The following is a 23,825-nucleotide window of genomic DNA, read 5'->3' on the forward strand; positions in this document are numbered from 1 at the left end:
ATCGAACGGCGATCCTCATCCCTTTCGACAACACATGTACATGTTTTCAAATAGCCCCTCCCAAAAAAATATTTTCAAATAGCACAAGGTTCACACACGAAAGCCGTGTGCCTACCAAACCGTGGCTGATGCCCCCCCCCCTCGCTGCGCGCGTGATCTGAGTCGTGCGTTCTGATTGGCCAGAACCCAAACCCCACGATTCGTACGTCTGCACCGTTGGATGCTCCCAGATCGAACGGCAATCCTCATCCCTTTCGACAGGAAATGCACTCCGGCTAGGAATTGATTTATATGCCAACATGCACGGTAAATGCCAAAAAATGTCTTACATATAGCACACGAGACCTGAAATGCGCCAGCAAATCAAACCCGTGGTAAAATTGTGATTGGTTTACGTGCAAAAAATTTAGAGGCGAAACGATGAACTCACGTCTTCATTTCAAAATTAGTACGTCTTCATTTCAAATGAAATTATTCTGTTTGTGAACACGAGCTCTTAGAGGCAACCGTTATCATAGGCCTTTCCGGGCGCGTGGCGACCGGGGATATTTTTCACCCTTTTCACCTAGGCCGCCAAAACTCCCCCATCGTCCGCCCGCGTTTCACTCAACTAGTCCACCCAATCTCCTTCGCCAGCTCCCCCCTCCCCCAGATCCCCAGCAGAACCCTCTCTGGCGCCGCCCTGCTCACCCCGGCCGTGTGCCCGCTCTTCAGCGTCAAGCCTACCTCCACTGCCGTTCCCAACACGCGGCGGCCCGTGCCTCGCCGTCTTCATTTGCTCGCCAGCCACCCTCGAGCCTATCGATGCAGTAACCCTCGCCTCTCCTGTGGTCCGGCCGGGTTTGCATTAAGAAGCCTGTTAGTTACTGCTCTCCATCGCGGTGAGGCATATTTCCTCGCAATCCCTCTTCCAATTTCGTTCCGTATGTTCCCAAATTGGCTATAAAATAACGGAGAGCGTATATATGTTCATTATCTACCTTCCTTGCTACATATAAGCTGTATTTGTTCCAATAACTTACTGCCTATTTACAGATCGCGGGCGCCCGAGTCACACAAACTTAACAAATTAGCCGTACATTTTCTAAATTATTGCATGGCATGTTTAGAAAGCTTGATACCAAGTTGTTAGTTTTATGCTTATCCTCCTTTCCTGAGTTTCGCATGTGTTCTCTGTAGATGCCGAGTAGCAGTGACAGCGCTCATTCAGGCCATGTATCTTCATCTGATTTGGACAACCCTATGTCTTCAACAGATTGTGAGGGATCAAGTAGTCTTGAACGGGATAGAGCTGCAACAATTACCCTTCTGGTCAGGACACGGAGGAATGCTCCAAGGAAGCCAACACACCAGCCTAAAGGTGTATATGAAGTAACCGAGATTGATTTAAAGTCCTGGGCTCCAACTAAACCAGATAAAGTACGCATGAGGTTCAGGAGTGTGTGTGGATTTGTTGGCAGGGCAAGGCTCAACATTAATCTGCCGGGGTTTCGGAAGGCTGGCACAGAAACACGGCGAAGGATAGTCTGGGAGATCATGGTTCACTTCAACGTTCCAGAGCAGTGGAGAATGCAGGTGGAACACGCTGCACTGAAGAAGGCTAGGGATGCTTGGAGAAACTGGAAGCATGTGATGTACAAGAAGTACTTGAGTGAAGGCAAGGACCCAATCCCCGCATACCCCCAAATTACAAAGGCAGACTGGGCAGAATTCAAAAGGGTCAGGGCAACTCTAGAGTTTGCTGTGAAGAGTTTCAAGCAATTAGAACTTCAGAAGAAGAACATACACCCCCACTGTATGGGTGTGGCAGGATACTACGGCATGAAACTGATATGGGAACAGGAGGACAATGAAGCAGTAGCGGCGGGTGGGAATCCGGCCTTTAGTGAAATCAGGGGCGAACGCGCCAGAGACTACTTGCGGGCACGTGCAAAGAGGCGTGATGACGGAACTTATTACTTCGAAAATGCACGTGACGCCAAACTGTATGAAGTGATGGTAGAGGCTTCCAAGATCCCTGGAAGGTTCTACAGGAACGCAGGGCCATGTGACATTCTGTCCATTGCTCTGGACACAAAAGAGCCCCCTGGCCATGCAAGGGGTATAGGTGTTAATGTCCCGCATAAGAGGGCTTTCACAGTCAGCAAAGAAGAGAGGCTCGGCATGAAAAAAGTGAGGAGTGAAATGAAGCAGAATGCATTGTTTGAAAAGTTGAAGAAGGAGATTTATCCGGCTATTCGAAAGGATGTTGAGGAGTCAATGATGATGCAGAAGACTCTAACACTGACAAATAGCCAGTAGATGGGAGGGGAGGCGGGCATGGATGATGCTGCTTATTGCGCGACAACACTGCACAAGAGTAGTTGTGCATCAGCTGACCCCAGCGACACTGAGAGTGCAGCTGCTCGTGATGATGCTATATCTGATCTATCTGGAATGAAAGACAGACTGAAGGGTGTGCTTACACATTATGAAGGTTCATTAAAATGTGCAACAGCCTGGGTTTGCCCACCCTTCTTGGAAGATGGCCTCTTCTTGGACAATGTGCCACTGAAGCCGGGCTATGTGAAGTGCTACATGACTGAAGTAAAGCCTAGATTCAATGAATTTGCCCTGAAGAATGTCCTAGGAGACTTCGATGAGCAAAGGACCTTGGGAGAAACACTGTTACATCACATCCAGTGGCCACGAAAGGAAATAGAGTTCATCGATGAGATTCCTGAAGCTCCGCCAAGAGCAACCACTGTCGCCCCTCAACCAGTGACGCTCTCCTTGCCACAGCTGCTCTCGCGGGCTGATGCATCAACCTGTGATCAGTCAGACCGATTTTGTGGCGTACAGGCCATGTCATCCTCCGCCCCAAAGCAGCCAGTGGCAAGGCCTACAACTGCTGATGACGCACCACCGGTTCAGATGTCGGCCACTGAAGCAGCGGGGGGAGACCCAGCTGCAGCACATGCTCAGCAGACCAACCTGGTGAAATAGACTGCTAAGCAGTCTGATGCTTTGGAACCGCCTGCTAAGCAGTCTGTAGGTCCAGAACCGACTGCTCATCAGTTCGTCGGTCCACAGGCGCGTGATCAGCATACCAATGCGTCAACACTTCCTGCTCAGCAAACCAACGCGTTGGCACGGCCTCCTCAGCACACCGACAAGTTGGCACCACCTGCGCAGAAACCCGACATAGCTTGAACGCATGGTCGGCAGTCCGATGCCTCTGCTCCTACAGCCCAGCAGTCTGTCACAGCCGCACCGCCAGCTCAGCGGTCCGGCATAGATAAACCGTCTACTAAGCAGTCCGTCCAAGCTTCAGTGTCTGCTCGGCAGTCTACCGTGCAGGAAACCAGACGTTCTGCCAGAAATGCTTCAAGTACCAAGAAGGAAGTGGCCAAAAAGGCTACACCGACGACCACGAGGAAGCACAGCGGGAGAGTGAAGAGGAAAGAGAACGATTGCCTCTTACTTAAAGCACTCATCGCCCAGAACCAAATTAACAGCAACTTGTTCAAATCGGGGAGTAATATTATTTCTGACGCCATGGGTGATCAAGAAGTACGTTTGTTGCTTACTAAAAATAAAGTAGGCGTACTTGAAGCACACAATTACGTCCATGGACAGCCATTTCTTGTTGGTGAATACTTTGATGAGTGCAGCTCTAGTTGCCGCTAGTGACATGAATATTGCATGGATCAAATGTAAGAAGGTCATCACCATTCTCTAGTCCACTACAACAGAGATCATTTCCGACACGATGATGGTTCCATCATTGTGAGTTTTGAGGACTTACATCTCTTCTTCAACTTCAATGTGCTCGATGCCAACCTTGTTAGATGCGTGATTTTGTAAGTACTTAACAAACTCTGATCAACTTCTCCATACAAGGCTGTAAATGATAAACAGCTAACTGCATTTTATTCCTCTTAGGGGATTGAACGCGCAGAGAAGACAAAGTGAGTGTGTGTATTTCATAGATCCTGCATTAGCAAATGACACAACATTACATGAAAATGACCGACGGGACTGGGCCGTTAACACGGTCGTCCGTATCTTCGAAAACACGTCCCATGCAGAATCATTTCTCTGGCCATATCATGAACAGTAAGTCAAGTAAACCACGCATACACTGATTGTCTTTCAGATTTCGACATCATTCGTAAGTTCATGGATTTCTTAATATGTAGAAATCACTGGATATTGGTATTCATTGTTCCAAACAAGAACATAGTTTACTACATCGATTCTCTCAGAGAGTCAACAAACGCTCAGGATCTGACGCATCTTCAGCAATTCTTGGATAGGTATTGAATTCTATGATGTTGAAATTAATTTGCATTCATATCTGGCTCAATAATTGATGTTGTCAAAATTCATCATCATTTGTAGTACGCTCGCATTGTGGAAAACTACACCAGGGAACCTGTTCAAGAGGAAACTACCTCTGCAGCACGAGATCATTTCTCCGGTAACACACCGAAATCCATTATTTTCAGAAAATTTATCCAACAGTCTGAAAATGCCTTTCCTTACGCTAGTCAAATGTTCAAGCTTCTAAATAAACCTCTTTCTATTTTGTCCAAAGAAAAAATAATACATCTAACACCGGTTAGGTTGTTCCTAAAAGGACAAATACATGACTAATTTTGTACAAAAAATTTCAGTGTCCTCAGCAAGAAGCAGGGACCAACCTTTGTGGATACTATGTTTGCAGACACATGATCTCCATCTACAAATCTGTTGATAGTTGTGACAATCCTCGCGAATTAGTACCAGTAAGTCTATCTTAATTAATATCTTCTACTTCACTCATATGGCACATTCTGATCTTAAAAATACTGCAACTCATCTTAAAACCGACGACCCCTAAACCGCTCCCGGCTGGTGAATTATTGATGGTTCGGAGATTTATCAGCGACTTCTTCCTGGATCACTACATCAATCCCACTGGTGATAATGAAGATTTCAGCATGCGTTCTCCTGAAACATTGAGTAAGAGATAGCCGCTAAACATATAACGCATGGATCCATTGTTTTCCATCTGATGAGGTCTTCGTATTTCGTACACTATGATCAATTATGTAATGCATATATGTGTGGACAAATCATTGGGATTTAGCTACCATATGTTCAATTGCAATTGTTGCGAAATCTGATGAATGTTCTTCCTGTGGACACTATTTGTTCAATTGAATATTGTGGCGAATTTACTTTTTGCGTGCCGATTCAAAATGGGATATTTTTGTTTATTTGTTCAATTGAATGTTGTGGCGAATTTGCTTTTTGCATGCCAATTCAAAATGGGATATTTTTGTTTTAACCTGGAAATTGCTCCGCACACGGTTAACCTAAATGAGTGTGTGCGATCCACATTGGAAAGCATACGTCAATCATAGCGGAACCATCGGTGATACATAGCAGATCGCAAAAGATTTGCAGCGCTACTATGTGTGCATAGGTTCTTCGGAACCGTTTGTGATATCGCGTTATCGCACACGAGAACTGGGGGTAAACCGTGCCCAATGCAAAATACAAACCCAGTCGTATTTTTTCCAAGAAACGTGTGGGATCCCAAACGAAAAGCACACGTCACTCTTGTGGCAACCGTTGGTGATACCTAACAAATCACAAACGGTCTACATCACTTGTATGTGTGCGAAGGGGCTCCTGAACAGTTTGTGATAGAACATTATCGCAGATGGTAATTGTTGGAAAACGTGTGCGATGGAGTCTAGCATGGTAGACGGGTTACGCAGAAAACTCGTGTGCGATAGGGCACAAATCGCACACAGTTCATATGTTGGCCCAAGTGCCTTACATACTGTTTCCCAAACGGTTCGTTACGACAGACCATATGGTTTCACTGCATCATTAGAAACGCTTAACCACTGATACCACACGTGCGAAAGAATTTAGTGTGTGTTGCATCGCACATGATTACATTTTGGAAGGCCTCTGGACCACTGCTCCATATCCCCGACGGTTTCTTGGTCGTGTGGGAAGGACCCCCTATCGCACACACTCACTTGGCGACGGTTCCAAATGTCGTCGCGGAAAGGGGTTAAAACCCATTTGTTTAGGACCGACGCGCACCAGTGCTAGTATCCATGATTCATCCCATTATGATTAAACATATTTGCAATGACAATTAGAGATTATAGTTTCTCATGCCATGCATAAGTAGCTAAGAGTGGATAATGATTTATCTTGGATACCAACATTGCGTTAAAATGATTGTGATGTAGTATGATGATATGGTATCCTCCTCTGAATGTTCGAGTGGCTTGACTTGGCACATGTTCATGCATGTAGTTGAATCAAAATCAACATAGCCTCTATGATATTTATGTTCATGGTGATCATGTCCTACTCATGCTAGTGTCCAATGTTACTTATGCATAATGCATGTTCATGATCGTTGTTGCTCTCTATCTAATTGCTAGCCTTCGACTGTACTAAGTGGGAATTATGCTTGTACATCAAAAACCTTGAACCCAAAAGTTATTCCAGATGAGTCCACCATACCTACCTATATGCGGTATTACCCTGCCGTCCTAAGTAAATTTGCATGTGCCACCTCTAAAAACTTCTAATAAATATCCTTTTTGTGTGCCTGGATCGTTCATGGAACGATAGGAGGTGGTCGGTATCTTCCATGCTAAGCGGGTTATTCTCAGGTCGAGTGTTTATTCACTCGCCATCGCACGAGAAAAGGGCAGTAATTGGATTCCCAGTCCCGAACTCAAAAATGCAAATAATTAAACAAAACTCCCCCGGGACTGTTGTTGGTTTGGACGGCACCCGTTATTTCGGACAAGCCGTGGAGTGTGATTGTTGGTGGAGGGGGAGTAAACCTTTACTTTTATCGCTTGGGAACCGCCACTAGCGTGCTTAGCATGGAAGATATTCATAACTGATAGTCATGAAGTAAATGAGAAGGGTGCATGTCTCAAAATATCATTTACCTCTATTTTAAAAACTTGAGCTCTGGCACCTATGCAAATCACTGCTTCCCTCTGCGAAGGGACTAAGTATTTACTTTTATGTTGTGTCATCACCTTCTAAAACAAGCGCCTGAACCTGAGAGCACTGCTGACTTATTCATTGTGTGTAGCTAATTTCGGGTGCATCATGTGATTGGATCTTTTCTACCATGAATTACAATGTTTAGTCGTTCCTTGAACTTTGGAGGTGCTTTGCATTTATGTTTTGCGGTCTTAGAAAGGGCTAGCGAGATACCACTATTGTCATATTATATTATGGTTGTTTTGACAACATGTTGCTGTCTGAGATATCTTATTATTGCTCGCTAGCTGATTATGTCATTGATATGAGTTAATATAATCTTTAACAGTTATTGTCAGTATGGTTAGTTATAATGTTGAATGAAAACCTCGGTGTTGTTTAAGCTTATTTATGCAAACAAGAGCAAAAGAGTTCGTAAGTTTTTCTTTTTCACTTTCAGTTTATCAACTGAATTGCTTGACGACAAGCAAAGGTTTAAGCTTGGGGGAGTTGATAAGTCTCCAATGTATCTACTTTTCGTAACGCTTTTCCTCTTGTTTTAGACTCTAATTTGCATGATTTGAATGAAACTAACCCCGGACTGACGCTGTTTTCAGCAGCACTACCATGGTGTTGTTTTTGTGCAGAAATAAAAGTTCTCGGAATGGAACGAAACTTTGCGAGGATTTTTTATACAATAAATAAGAATTTCTGGAGCCAAGATCCACCGGAGGGGGCACCTGGGTGGGCACAACCCACCAGCCCCCCCCCCTCCTGGCGCGCCCAGGTGGGTTGTCCCCACCTGGTGGCCCTGCAGACCCTGAAACCGACGCTATAAAATCCTATTTTCCAAAAAAAATCAGGGAGAAAGAATTATCGTGATCCACGAGACGGAGCTGACATCACCTCTTGTTGTTCATTGGGAGGCCAGATCTGGAGTCCGTTTCAGGCTCCGGAGAGGGGGATCTTCGTTCTTCGTCATCACCAACCCTTCTCCATCGCCAATTCCATGATGCTCCCCACTGGGAGTGAGTAATTCCTTCGTAGGCTCGCTGGTCGGTGAGGAGTTCAATGAGATTCATCATGTAATCGAGTTAGTTTTGTTTGGGACCGATCCCTAGTATCCACTATGTTCTAAGATTGATGTTGCTATGACTTTGCCATGCTTAATGCTTGTCACTTTGGGCCCGGATGCCATGATTTCAGATCTGAACCATTTATGTTATCACCATTATATCCATGTTCTAGATTCAATCTTGCAAGTTATAGTCACCTACTACGTGTTATGATCTGGCAACCCCGGAGTGACAATAGTCGGGACCACTCCCGGTGATGACCATAGTTTGAGGAGTACATGTATTCACCGTGTGTTAATGCTTTGTTCCCGTTCTCTTTTAAAAGGAGGCCTTAATATACCTTAGTTTCCAATTGGACCCCTCTGCCACGGGAGGGTAGGACAAAAGATGGCATGCAAGTTCTTTCCATAAGCGCGTATGACTATTTACGGAATACATGCCTACATTACATTGATGAACTGGAGCTAGTGCAGTATTGCCCTAGGTTATAACTGTCTCCTGATGAATATCATCCAACAAGTCACCGATCCAATGCCTACGAATTTATCTTATATTGTTCTTGCTAAGTTACTACTGCTATCGTTACAGTTGCACTTGCTACAAACCTACTGCTATCACTGTTACCGTTACTATTGTTGTTGTCACTACTATCAAAACTATCATATTACTTTGCTACTGATCACGTTGCTGCATATAATTAATCTCCAGGTGTGGTTGAATTGACAACTCAGCTGCTAATTGATAACCCACAAGTATAGGGGATCGCAACAGTTTTCGAGGGTAGAGTATTCAACACAAATTTATTGATTCGACACAAGGGGAGCCAAAGAATATTCTCAAGTATTAGCAGTTGAGTTGTCAATTCAACCACACCTAGATAACTTAATATCTGCAGCAAAGTATTTAGTAGCAAAGTAGTATGGAAGTAGCGGTAACGGTGGCAAAAGTAACAGTAGCAGTTTTGTAGTAATTGTAACAGTGCCAACGGAAAAGTAACTAAGCGAAGATCAATATGTGAAAAGCTCGTAGGCATTGGATCAGTGATGGATAATTATATCAGATGCGATTCCTCATGCTATAGTTATAACATAGGCCACACAGAACTAGCTCCAATTCATCAATGTAATGTAGGCATGTATTCCGAATATAGTCATACGTGCTTATGGAAAAGAACTTGCATGACATCTTTTGTCCTACCCTCCCGTGGCAGCGGGGTCTTATTGGAAACTAAGGATATTAAGGCCTCCTTTTAATAGAGTACCGGACCAAAGCATTAACACTTAGTGAACACATGAACTCCTCAAACTACGATAATCACCGGGAGTGGTCCCGATTATTGTCACTTCGGGGTTGCCAGATCATAACACATAGTAGGTGACTATTGACTTGCAAGATAGGATCAAGAACTCACATATATTCATGAAAACATAATAGGTTCAGATCTGAAATAATGGCACTCGGGCCCTAGTGACAAGCATTAAGCATAGCAAAGTCATAGCAACATCAATCTCAAAACATAATGGATACTAGGGATCAAACCCTAACAAAACTAACTCGATTACATGATAAATCTCATCCAACCCATCACCCTCCAGCAAGCCTACGATGGAATTACTCAAGCACGGCGGTGAGCATCATGAAATTGGTGATGGAGGAAGGTTGATGATGATGACGGCGACGGATTCCCCTCTCCAGAGCCCCGAACGGACTCCAGATCAGCCCTCCCAAGAGAGATTAGGGCTTGGCGGCGGCTCCATATCGTAAAACGCCATGAATCCTTCTCTCTGGTTTTTTTCTCCCCGAATGTGAATATATAGAGTTGGAGTTGAGGTCGGTGGAGCACCAGGGGGCCCACGAGGCAGGGGCGCGCCCAGGGGGTAGGCGTGCCCCCACCCTCATGGACAGCGTGTGGGCCCCCTGGCCTTGATTCTTTTGCCAGTATTTTTTATTAATTCCAAAAATATTCTCTGTGAAGTTTCAGGTCATTCCGAGAACTTTTATTTCTGTACAAAAATAATACCATGGCAATTCTGCTGAAAACAGCGTCAGTCCGGGTTAGTTCCATTCAAATCATGCAAGTTAGAGTCCAAAATAAGGGGAAAAGTGTTTGGAAAAGTAGATACGATGGAGACGTATCAACTCCCCCAAGCTTAAACCTTTGCGTGTCCTCAAGCAATTCGGTTGACAAACTGAAAGTGATAAAGAAAAACTTTTACAAAGTCTGTTTGCTCTTGTTGTTGTAAATATGTAAAGCCAGCATTCAAGTTTTCAGCAAAGATTATGAACTAACCATATTCACAATAACACTTAGGTCTCATGTTTACTCATATCAATGGCATAATCAACTAGCGAGCAATAATAATAAATCTCGGATGACAACACTTTCTCAAAACAATCATAATATGATATAACAAGATGGTATCTCGCTAGCCCTTTCTAAGACCACAAAACATAAATGCAGAGCACCTCTGAAGATCAAGGACTGACTAGACATTGTAATTCATGGTAAAAGAGATCCAGTCATAGTCATACCCAATATAAACTAATAGTAATGCATGCAAATGACAGCGGTGCTCTCCAGCTGGTGCTTTTTAATAACAGGGTGATGACTCAACATAAAAGTAAATTGATAGGACCTTCACAGAGGGAAGCAGGGATTTGTAGAGGTGCCAGAGCTCAATTTTTGAAATAGAGGTAAATAATATTTTGAGTGGCATACTTTCAGTCAACATAACAACCGAGAGATCTCGATATCTTCCATGCTACACACATTATAGGCGGTTCCCAAACAGAATGGTAAATTTTATACTCCCCCACCACCAACAAGCATCAATCCATGGCTTGCCCGAAACAACGGGTGCCTCCAACTAACAACAATCCTGGGGTAGTTTTGTTTGCAATTATTTGATTTGATTTGAGCATGGGACTGGGCATCCTGGTGACCAGCCATTTTCTTGTGTGTGAGGAGCGGAGTCCACTCCTCTTGAGAATAACCCGCCTAGCATGGAAGATACAGACAGCCCTAGTTGATACGTGAGCTATTTGAGCATGAAAAACAGAATTTCATTTGAAGGTTTAGAGTTTGGCACATACAAATTTACTTGGAACGGCAGGTAGATACCGCATATAGGAAGGTATGGTGGACTCATATGGAATAACTTTGGGGTTTATGGAAGTGGATGCACAAGCAGTATTCCCGCTTAGTACAAGTGAAGGCTAGAAAAAGACTGGGAAGCGACCAACTAGAGAGCGACAACAGTCATGAACATACATTAAAATTAATAAACATTGAGTGCAAGCATCAGTAGGATATAATCCACCATGAACATAAATATCGTGGAGGCTATGTTGATTTGTTTCAACTACATGTGTGAACATGTGCCAAGTCAAGTCACTCGAATCGTTCAAAGGAGGATACCACCCTATCATACCACATCACAACCATTTTAATAGCATGTTGGCACGCAAGGTAAACCATTATAAACTCCTAGCAAATTAAGCATGGCATGAGCAACTATAATCTCTAATTGTCATTGCAAACATGTTTCATTCATAATAGGCTGAATCAGGAACGATGAACTAATCATATTTACAAAAACAAGAGAGGTCGAGTTCATACCAACTTTTCTCATCTCAATCAGTCCACCATATATCATCATTATTGCCTTTCACTTGCACGACCGAACGGTGTGGATAATAATAACAATAGTGCACGTGCATTAGACTAAGCTGGAATCTGCGAGCATTTAATACAAATGAGAAGACAAGGTAATATGGGCTCTTGGTTAAATCAACAATAATGCATATAAGAGCCACTTCAACATTTTCATTATGGTCTTCTCCTCTTGACCCCCAAAGAAAAGAAAAGAAATAAAACTATTTACACGGGAAAGCTCCAACAAGCAAAAGAAGAACAAGAAATCTTTTTGGGTTTTCTTTTTAATTACTACTAGTTGGCTGCCCGTGCGTTGCCACGGAATAAAAATATGTTTTTAGACGGAATAAATATGTTTTTTAAGACTAAAATATGTGTTGCTACTTTTGAAATGATGATGTTTGTAGGATAATTGCAACCAACAAAGGTGTTCAACAGCAGTTTCTTCAATTCGTGAATGCAAGCGTCATACAAATGTCATCTTTAGATTAAGACTCAATCAGAAACAGTAATTTCCTCATTTCATATTCTCACAACTCTTTTTATTTAAGTCATGCTCTCCTCAATCATTTATCTCCAGTACCGGATCTTCCTCAACTCAAGTATTTTCATATACCCCATATTGAACACTCAACATAAGGTCGGAATAACCACCTTCTCCATCTTCTCTTCTGCCTCCTACTCCACATGCGCCACCCCACATTGCTGCAGTTGAAATGGAAGATGGTCAAAAAGTTGTCTTGATTAGATCCACCTGAGCAACTTGAAGTCTTGAACCACAATAGATCCACCCGAGCAACTTTGATATATTTGCTTTGCAGCTGTCACGTATCCTGATTTTGGACCTGATCTGTACTGTAATTAGAAGCATGTATCATCTAACAAAATGCCAATAAATCACAAAGTAAAAACTAAATTCTAGAAGAAATATAACTGGGAAAGTGATTAAAAGATAAAGACTACTATTCTAGTTACATTGCATTGTGTAAATAAAGCTTAAGCTATTTGATCTCCCACTGATTGATTGGAGCAAAGAGCCTCTGTCACATACTAATTACTAAGCCATCTGATCCATGACTGTGATTCAAAATTACAAATACTGGAAGCACTATTACACCTGCTGCAGCTTAGCAGGATGAACATCGTGAAGTAATTTTGTACAAAAAAAGACACCAAATAGAGAATGTCACTAAGGGGAAATATTAGTACTAAGAAGGCAATCGACACAAGACGGGGGAATGGATTTTGACCTCGTTGGAACTAAACAACCTGACGAGGCAACGTTGAAGGTCGATCCCTCTTTCGACTTAAATATGCAACCATGTTAGGCGTGTAGGAAACTGGGAACTCGCCAAAACATATATTTTTCCGTTGCTTAGAACTGATGTTTGCATCTGCATGAAATTTAATGTTTTGCTCATGCATGTTTTTTCAAATGTCTGCAAGACGTCTTTCTACCATCTCTATAAATATTGTTACTGTGTGAGAGTGAGAGATGTTTTCTGTTCTCATGTGTATTCTTCCTCCAAATATAAATATGTTCTCCGTCCAAATGAGATGCATCACGTAATTTACTCGTTTTAGTTGCTACATTAACAATATATAGTAAGAGTAATTCCTACATTGGTCTACATTTTCTAATTGATCCCAATCGCCAATCCAGATCAAGCGACAAAAAATAAAGAAAGGAGAGCGGGATTTAGGATTGAGAAATACAGTGTCCTGCTGCTAGACAGCCTGGCCTCGTGCTTGCTTCTTCACATCCATGACATGCAGGCTGCAGCACTCCAACGCTGCTGGCTTCTGCACCACCAAACCTAGGAGAGAACCTGCATCTGAACAAACAAAACTACGGACATGTCGGGAATCTGCATGAGTCGATAGGAAGGGATGGCAACACCAACGGCGGCGATGGTGAACTGGTGATTCCAACTGAATCAGTGTCGAAGCAATGATGAGTCCCTTCACACGAACTGTTTAATGCTGCCACATAGGCCGGTGCTAAGGATTCTTCATCCATGGACTTGCTTCACTATTCTCCAATGGCATGCCACACGTCATGCACCGGTTCCGATCGATGGTCTCCTTGCCTGTATGATGAAAAGAGACCCGATTATCATAGAAGGAGGAGCGGCAGTGAGAAATGGGAGGAGGTCATGGGAGGAACGACAAGGGAAGGCGCAAACCGTCAGTCCGTCATCGGTAGCCATCCTCAGAGTCCTCACCGGCGGTGGCTGGAGAGGAGGCGTCGGCTGCGCTGTGCTCATACCACTCTGTGCAGGCGTTGTACTGATCCCGGCCCTGGCGCATCGCGGGCATGGCGAGAGGCCCATGGACTGGACGAGGCGATAGACGACCGACGGTGACGGGAAGACCGCATGGCGGAACCTGAAGCGGGGAGATTTCTCTCGGCCTCTCGGGGCGAGGGCGTCGGGGATTGGATCGTGGGCTCGTGGGGTTGTGTGCTCGTGGTTTCCTTTTCATTTTTCCTCCGTTTCTTTTTATCTCTCGCCCTATTTCCTTACGTGGGGAGGAGGTCGTACGAAGGGAGGAGATGGTCGTACAAGGAGGGGGGTCGAGCGAGGTGGTCGAACCACAAGGGAGGTCGAACCATCACGACGTTCGATCCTCCTTTAATAGTAGAGACTACTACAGGCAGGGAAAGTAAACTAACTAAAAGCTACAACTAATTTTTTGGTTTTTCTTAAGGTTTTTCAAACACACATGAAGAAAGCAAGAAAAGAAAATAAACTAGCATGGATATTACAATGAAAAAGTATGAGAACCAACAACTGGAATGAGTGTGTGAACATGAATGTGATGTCGGTGAGAAATACATACTCCCCCAAGCTTAGGCTTTTGGCCTAAGTTGGTCTGTGGCCATGGCTGGCCTGGCGGATATCCAAAGTTGTAACTGGGGTCGTAGTGAGATGCAGCAGCTATTGCGTGATGAGCTGCAGCTTGGAGGCGAGCTGCCTCTGTCCTCCTCTCATACTCGTTCGCCTCCTCCCTGGTTATAATATATCTCCCTTTTGCCTGAAAGTCAAAAAAAGTAGGAGCAGGGAGAGCAATATGGACGGTGCGGCGTCTGTCAAAGATTAGTCGGTATTGGAGGAACTGTTCATTCCTTTCAACAAACTGATGACGAACCATAGCATTATAATCTAAATAAGCAGGAGGCAGTTCCATATCATTTTCATGTATGGGTATCTCAAGATAATTAGCTAAACGGGTTGCATAAATTCCACCAAACAAATCTCCACTTAAACTATTAAGATGCAACCTTCATGCAATGATGGCCCCCAAGTTGTATTGTTTATCTCCTAATATGGCACTCTTGAGAACACTAAGGTCAGGAACACACATGTGACATGCCTCGTCCTTGCCATTAATGCATCTACCTATAAAGAGAGCAAAATAATGTATAGTAGGAAAATGAATGCTCCCTATGGTAGCTTGTGTTATCTCTCTAGATTCCCCCACAGTGATACTAGCAAGAAAATCTTTGAACTCAGATTTGCGAGGTTCACTAGCACTACCCCATTGCGGGAATTTACAAGCAGTGCTAAAATCTTCTAAGTCCATGGTATAAGATTTATTATAAAGATCAAATAGGACAGTGTGAGAATTGCGTGAAGATGTAAATTTGAACCTTCTCACAAAGGAATCACTTAGGTGATAATACTAAGGGCACTTATCTAGCATGAAGACCTCAAGTTCAGCATTACGCACATATGCGTCAAATTCCTCCTTAATTCCTGCTCGGACCATGAAGTCTTATGACGGCCATTCACAAGGCCGCACTTGAGCTTCTCTTGGTAGTTCATGGTCCGGCTCACGTATTGCGGGCCTGGGTCCTTGCTTCCTTGAATAACCACCTTGGTAAATTTTCCTAAACATATTTCTTCCTCTGAAAAATTTCTGGAATTTTTAGTGACTCAAAATAAAAGTGAAATAAACTCAACAAAATTGATAGCAACTACTCCCGCAACTGCCTAGAGACAATATCATGCATTAGAACTTTTATTTTCGGGGCATTTGGAGAACTTTTATTTTCGGGGTATTTTTTATTGCAAGGATAATTCAGAAAACAGACAGAAAATACTATTTTTTTCTTTATTTAATCTAAATAACAGAAAGTAAAAGGAGGGTACAGAGAGTTGTGCTTTCTAACTTCATCCATCTCATGCTCATCAAAAGGAATCCACTAACAAGGTTGATCAAGTCTTGTTAACAAACTCATTCTGAATCGCATGAAACCGGAGAATTTTCGAATAACACTATGTTGCCTCAACGGGGATATGCACATCCCCAACAATAAGAATATCATATTTCTTCCTGACAGTAGGAAGAGGAAATTCAAAACCTCCAATAATAATCGATAGAATTTTTCCAATAGAATTTATGTTGTGGACTTGAGGTTGTTTCCTCGGAAAGTGTACCGTATGCTCATTACCATTAACATGAAAAGTGACATTGCCTTTGTTGCAATCAATAACAGCCCCTGCAGTATTCAAAAAGGGTCTACCAAGGATAATCGACATACTATCATCCTCGGGAATATCAAGAATAACAAAGTCCGTTAAAATAGTAACATTTGCAACCACAACAGGCACATCCTCACAAATACCGACAGGTATAGCAGTTGATTTATCGGCCATTTGCAAAGATATTTCAGTAGGTGTCAACTTATTCAAATCAAGTCTATGATATAAAGAGAGAGGCATAACACTAACACCGGCTCCAAGATCACATAAAGCAGTTCTAACATAGTTTCTTTTAATGGAGCATGGTATAGTTGGTACTCCTGGATCTCCAAGTTTCTTTGGTATTCCACCCTTAAAAGTATAATTATCAAGCATGGTGGAAATTTCAGCTTCCGATATCTTTCTTTTATTTGTAACAATATCTTTCATATACTTAGCATAAGGATTCATTTCAGTCAAACGCATACGCAAAAAGATAGGTCTAATCATTTCAGCAAAGCACTCAAAATCCTCATCATCCTTTTTCTTGGATGGTTTAGGAGGAAAAGGCATGGGTTTCTGAACCCATGGTTCTCTTTCTTTACCGTGCTTCCTAGCAACAAAGTCTCTCTTATCATAACGTTGATTCTTTGATTGTGGGTTATCAAGATCAACAGCAGTTTCAATTTCTACATCATTGTTATTGCTAGGTTGAGCATCATTATGAACATCATTATTAACATTATCACTAGGTTCATGTTCATTACCAGATTGTGTTTCAGCATCAGAAATAGAAATATCATTGGGATTCTCAGGTGTTTCAACAACAGGTTCACTAGAAGCATGCAAAGTCCTATCATTTTTCTTTTTCTTCTTTTTAGAAGGACTAGGTGCATCAACATTAGTTCTCTGAGAATCTTGCTCAATTCTCTTAGGGTGGCCCTCAGGATACAAAGTTTCCTGAGTCATTTTACCCCCTCTAGTCATAACTCTAACAACATTATCATTCTTATTATTATTTACTTCATTGAGCAAATCATTTTGAGCTTTAAGCACTTGTTCTACTTGAGTGGTAACCATAGAAGCATGCTTACTGATGAGTTTAAGTTCACCTTTAACTCTAGACATATAATCACTCAAGTGTTCAATCATATAAGCATTATGTTTCAATTGTCTACCAACATAAGCATTGAAGTTTCTTGTTTAACAATAAAATTATCAAACTCATCTAAGCATTGGCTAGCAAACTTATAACGAGGAATATCACCTTCATCAAATCTATAGAGAGAATTTACCTTTACTACCTATGTCGGCTTATCAAGACCATGTATTTCTTCAACAGGCGGCAAATTAAGACCATGTATTTCTTCAATAGGAGGTAAATTCTTAACATCTTCAGCTTTAATACCCTTCTCTTTCATAGATTTCTTTGCCTCTTGCATATCTTCAGGACTGAGAAATAGAATACCCCTTTTCTTCGGAGTTGGCTTAGGAGTTGGTTCAGGAAGTGTCCAATTATTTTCATTAGTCAACATATTATTCAATAGCAATTCAACTTGATCAACAGTCCTTTCCCTGAAAACACAACCAGCACAACTATCCAGGTGGTCTCTGGAAGCATCGGTTAGTCCATTATAAAAGATATAAAGTATTTCATTTTTCTTGAGGGGATGATCAGGCAAAGCATTAAGTAATTGGAGAAGCCTCCCCCAAGGTTGTGGGAGACTCTCTTCTTCAATTTGCACAAAATTATATATTTCCCTTAAAGCAGCTTGTTTCTTATGAGCGGGGAAATATTTAGCAAAGAAGTAATAAATCATATCCTGGGGAGTACGCACACAACCAGGATCAAGAGAATTAACCATGTTTTAGCATCACCCTTTAATGAGAAAGGAAATAATTTAAGGATATAGTAGTAGCGATTTTTCTCATCATTAGTGAACAAGGTGGCTATATCATTCAATTTAGTAAGATGTGCCACAACAGTTTCAGATTCATAGCCATAAAAAGGATCAGATTCAACCAAAGTAATTATCTCAGGATCGACAGAGAAATCATAATCCTTATCAGTAACACAGATAGGTGAAGTAGCAAAAGCAGGGTCATATTTCATTCTAGCATTCAAAGATTTTTCTTTCAGCTTAGCTAATAATTTCTTAAGATCATATCTATCATTGCAAGCAAGAAAGTCTCTAGCAGATTCTTCATCCATAACATAACCCTCAGGCACAACAGGCAATTCATATCTAGGGGGAGAATCTTCATCATCACTTTCATCAATATTATCAGTTTCAATAATTTCATTCTCTCTAGCCCTAGCAAGTTGTTCATCAAGAAATTCACCTAGTGGCATAGTAGTATCAAGCATAGAAGTAGTTTCATCATAAGTATCATGCATAACAGAAGTGGCATCATTAATAACATGCGACATATCAGAATTAATAGCAGAAGCAGGTTTAGGTGTCGCAAGCTTACTCAAAACAGAAGGTGAATCAAGTGCAGAGCTAGATGGCAGTTCCTTACCTCCCCTCGTAGTTGAGGGATAAATTTTGGTTTTCTCATCTTTCAAGTTCCTCATAGTGATCAGCAGATATAAATCCCAAGTGACTCAAAGAATAGAGCTATGCTCCCCGGCAACGGCGCCAAAAATAGTCTTGATAACCCACAAGTATAGGGGATCGCAACAGTTTTCGAGGGTAGAGTATTCAACCCAAATTTATTGATTCGACACAAGGGGAGCCAAAGAATATTCTAAAGTATTAGCAGTTGAGTTGTCAATTCAACCACACCTGGATAACTTAATATCTGTAGCAAAGTATTTAGTAGCAAAGTAGTATGGAAGTAGCGGTAACGGTGGCAAAAGTAACAGTAGCAGTTTTGTAGTAATTGTAACAGTGGCAACGGAAAAGTAACTAAGCGAAGATCAATATGTGAAAAGCTCCTAGGCATTGGATCAGTGATGGATAATTATATCGGATGCGATTCCTCATGCAATAGTTATAACATAGGGTGACACAGAACTAGCTCCAATTCATCAATGTAATGTAGGCATGCATTCCGAATATAGTCATGCGTGCTTATGGAAAAGAACTTGCATGACATCTTTTGTCCTACTCTCCCGTGGCAGCGGGGTCCTATTGGAAACTAAGGGATATTAAGGCCTCCTTTTAATAGAGTACCAGACCAAAGCAATAACACTTAGTGAATACATGAACTCCTCAAACTACGGTCATCACCGGGAGTGGTCCCGATTATTGTCACTTCGGGGTTGCCGGATCATAACACATAGTAGGTGACTATTGACTTGCAAGATAGGATCAAGAACTCACATATATTCATGAAAACATAATAGGTTCAGATATGAAATCATGGCACTCGGGCCCTAGTGACAAGCATTAAGCATAGCAAAGGCATAGCAACATCAATCTCAGAACATAATGGATACTAGGGATCAAACCCTAACAAAACTAACTTGATTACATGATAAATCTCATCCAACCCATCACCGTCCAGCAAGCCTACGATGGAATTACTCACGCACGGCAATGAGCATCATGAAATTGGTGATGGAGGAAGGTTGATGATGACGACGGCGACGGATTCCCCTCTCCGGAGCCCCGAACGGACTCCAGATCAGCCCTCCTGAGAGAGATTAGGGCTTGGCGGCGGATCCGTATCGTAAAACACCATGAATCCTTCTCTCTGATTTTTTTCTCCCCGAACATGAATATATAGAGTTGGAGTTGAGGTCGGTGGAGCACCAGGGGGCACACGAGGCAGGGGGCGCGCCCCCCACCCTCGTGGACAGGGTGTGGGCCCCTTGGCCTTGATTCTTTCGCCAGTATTTTTTATTAATTCCAAAAATATTCTCCGTGAAGTTTCAGATCATTCTGAGAACTTTTATTTCTGCACAAAAATAACACCATGGCAATTCTGCTAAAAACAGTGTCAGTTCGGGTTAGTTCCATTCAAATCATGCAAGTTAGAGCCCAAAACAGGGGCAAAAGTGTTTGGAGAAGCAGATACGATGGAGACGTATCACTAATACCTTCAAATATTCTTTGGCTCCCCTTCTGTCGAATCTATAAATTTGGGTTGAATACTCTACCCTCCAAAACTGTTGTGATCCCCTATACTTGTGGGTTATCACATGTTAGGCAGCATTCCACATCAAAAATTTTGTTTTTATCATTTACTTACTCGAGGACGAGCAGGAATTAAGCTTGCGGATGCTGATACGTCTCCAACATATCTATTATTTTTTATTGTTCCATGTTGTTATATTATCATTCTTGGATGTTTTATAATCATTTTATATCATTTTTTGGTACTAACCTATTGACATAGTGCCAAGTGCCAGTTGTTGTTTTCTACATGTTTTTTTACATCGCAGGAAATCAATACCAAACGGAGTCCAAACGCAGCGGAACTTTTTGTGGATTTTTTTTGGACCAGAAGACATCCAGTGGGCCAAAGAAGCACCTGGGGGTGCTCCAAGGGGAGCACAACCCACCAGGGCGCGCCAGGAGGCCCAGGTGGGCCCTGGTGGGTTGTGCCCACCTCGGGTGCCCCCTGAACCGACGCTTTGCTCTACAAATACCCCAATATTCCAGAAACCCTAGGGGGGTCATCGAAAATCAATTCCAGCCGCCGCAGAGTCCAGAACCACCCGATCCCATCTAGACACCATCACGGAGGGGTTCACCACTTCCATTGGTGCCTCTCCGATGATGTGTGAGTAGTTCTTTGTAGACCTTCGGGTTTTTAGTTAGTAGCTAGATGGCTTCCTCTCTCGTTTGATTCTCCATACAATGGTCTCTTGTAGATCCATATGATGTAACTCTTTTTGCGGTGTGTTTGTTGGGATCAGATGAACTTTGAGTTTATGATCAGATCTATCTTTTTATCCATGAAAGTTATTTGAGTTTCTTTGATCTCTTATATGCATGATTGCTTATAGCCTCGTATTTCTTCTCTGATATTTGGGTTTTGTTTGGCCAACTCGATCTATTTATCTTGCAATGGGAAGAGGTGCTTTGTAGTGGGTTCGCTTATGGTGCTTGATCCCAGTGACAGAAGGGGAACCGACACGTATGTATCATTGCTACTAAGGATAAAACGATGGGGTCTATTTCTACATAAATAGATCTTGTCTACATCATGTCATCGCTCTTATTGCATTACTCCGTTTCTCCATGAACTTCATACACTAGATGCATGCTGGATAGCGGTCGATGTGTGGAGTAATAGTAGTAGATGTAGGCAGGAGTCGATCTACTAATCTTGGACGTGATGCCTATATAATGATCATTGCCTAGATATTGTGTTGATTATTTGAAGTTCTATCAATTGCCCAACAGTAATTTCTTTACCCACCGTTTGCTATTTTCCTCAAGAGAAGCCACTAGTGAAACCTACGGCCCCCGGGTCTCTTTCTCATATTATTTGCCTTCGCGATCTATTTTCCTTTGCTTTTATTTTCAGATCTATTAAACCAAAAATACAAAAATACCTTGCTGCACTTTATTTTATTTGGTGTTCGATCTATCAATATTTACTACTCTCTCACGTTCGTTTGCCAATTTCTGGCGCCGCTACCCGAAAGGGATTGACAACCCATTTTACACGTCGGGTTGCGAGTATTTGTTATTTGTGTGCAGGTGCTGTTTACGTAGTGTTGCTTGGTTCTCCTACTGGTTCGTTAACCTTGGCCTCGTAACTGAGGGAAATACCTACCGTCGTTGTGTTGCATCATCCCTTCCTCTTTGGGGAAATACCGACGTAGCTTCAAGCCGCATCAGCAGGGAGCCCAGGCACGCCCTGGTGGGTTGTGCCCTCCTCAGCCCACCTCCGGTGCCCCTCTTTTGGTATATAAGTCATTTTGACTTAGAGCAAAAAATAAGGAGAGGACTTTCGGGACGAAGCGCCGCCGTCTCGAGGCGGAACTTGGGCAGGAGCACTTTTGCCCTCCGGCGGAGCGATTCCGCCGGGGGAACTTCCCTCCCAGAGGGGGAAATCATCGTCATCATCATCAGCAGCAACTCTCCCATATTTGGGAGGGCCATATCCATCAACATCTTCAACAACACCATCTCCTCTCAAACCCTAGTTCATCTCTTGTGTTCAATCTTTGTACCAGAACCTTAGATTGGTACTTGTGGGTGACTAGTAGTGTTGATTACATCTTGTAGTTGATTACTATATGGTTTATTTGGTGGAAGATTATATGTTCAGATCCATTATGCTATTTAATATGATCTTGAGCATGATTATTATTTGTGAGTGGTTACTTTTGTTCTTGAGGTCACGAGAGAAGTCATGTTGCAATATGTGAACTTGATATGTGTTCGATACTTTGATGATATGTATGTTGTGATTCCTTAGTGGTGTCATGTGAACGTCGACTACATGGAACTTCACCATATTTGGTCCTAAGGGAATGCATTGTGGAGTAGTTATTAGATGATGGGTTGCTAGAATGACAAAAGCTTAAACCCTAGTTTATGCGCTATTTCGTAAGGGACTGATTTGGATCCAAAAGTTTAATGCTATGGTTAGATTTTATGTTAATACTTTTCTCCTAGTTGCGGATGCTTGTGAGGGCGTTAATCATAAGTAGGAGGTTTGTTCAAGTAAGAACAACAACTAAGCATCGGTCCACCCACACATGAAATTATCAAAGTAGCAAACATGAATCAAACCAACATTATGAAAGTGATATGATGAAATTCCGTGTACCCTCAAGAACGCTTTGCTTACCATAAGAGACTATTTTGGCCTATCCTTTGCCACAAAAGGATTGGGATACCTTGCTGCACTTTATTTACCGTTACCGTTACTTGCTTGTTACAAATTATCTTGCTATCAAACTATCTGTTACCGATAATTTCAGTGCTTGCAAAAAATACCTTGCTGAAAACCACTTATCATTTCCTTCTGCTCCTCGTTGGGTTCGACACTCTTACTTATCGAAAGGACTAGGATTGATCCCCTATACTTGTGGGTCATCACCTGACCCACCGCAATGCTATCCGATGAGTGAATAATAGCGGAGACCCGCCGGACCCAATGGTGGGTCGACTCATCCTCTCGCTACACGCAGTGATCCAGGTCAACAATCGTCAGACGCTGCTTGCACGTCCCTTGGAAGTTTTTGATGAAACGCGCCTTCAACTCTGCCCATGAGCTAATAAAATCAGGAGGTAAACCTTTTAACCATGTGCGAGTTGGCCCATCCAACATCATAGTGAAGTATTTGGCATAGACCGCATCATTGACATCCAACATCTCCATCGCTAACTCATGCTAACTCATAACTCTCAATCCAGCCCTTCGGAGGGAGATCAGCTGTATAATTAAGCACCTTGCGAGGGCCCTTAAAATCCTTGGGCAAACATTCGTTACGCCAAGCCGACACTAAACATGGTACTCCAACAGACCTGGAAATTACACCGGATCCGACTGAGGCCGAAGGGGTCACCGGAGGCTGCTGATAAGCCCCTAGTTGAGTCGTCGCTGCCGCCTCCGCCTCTCAGCGGGCTCTGGCCTAGTCCACAATCGCTTGAGCATGAGCAAGGGGTGGGTTGTTCCCATGGGGCGGGTCATCTTGGGGCGGTCGACGACGTTGTT

This window comes from Triticum aestivum, chromosome 1D (assembly GCF_018294505.1).
Source record: "Triticum aestivum cultivar Chinese Spring chromosome 1D, IWGSC CS RefSeq v2.1, whole genome shotgun sequence".
In the NCBI taxonomy this organism is placed as follows: domain Eukaryota; kingdom Viridiplantae; phylum Streptophyta; class Magnoliopsida; order Poales; family Poaceae; genus Triticum; species Triticum aestivum.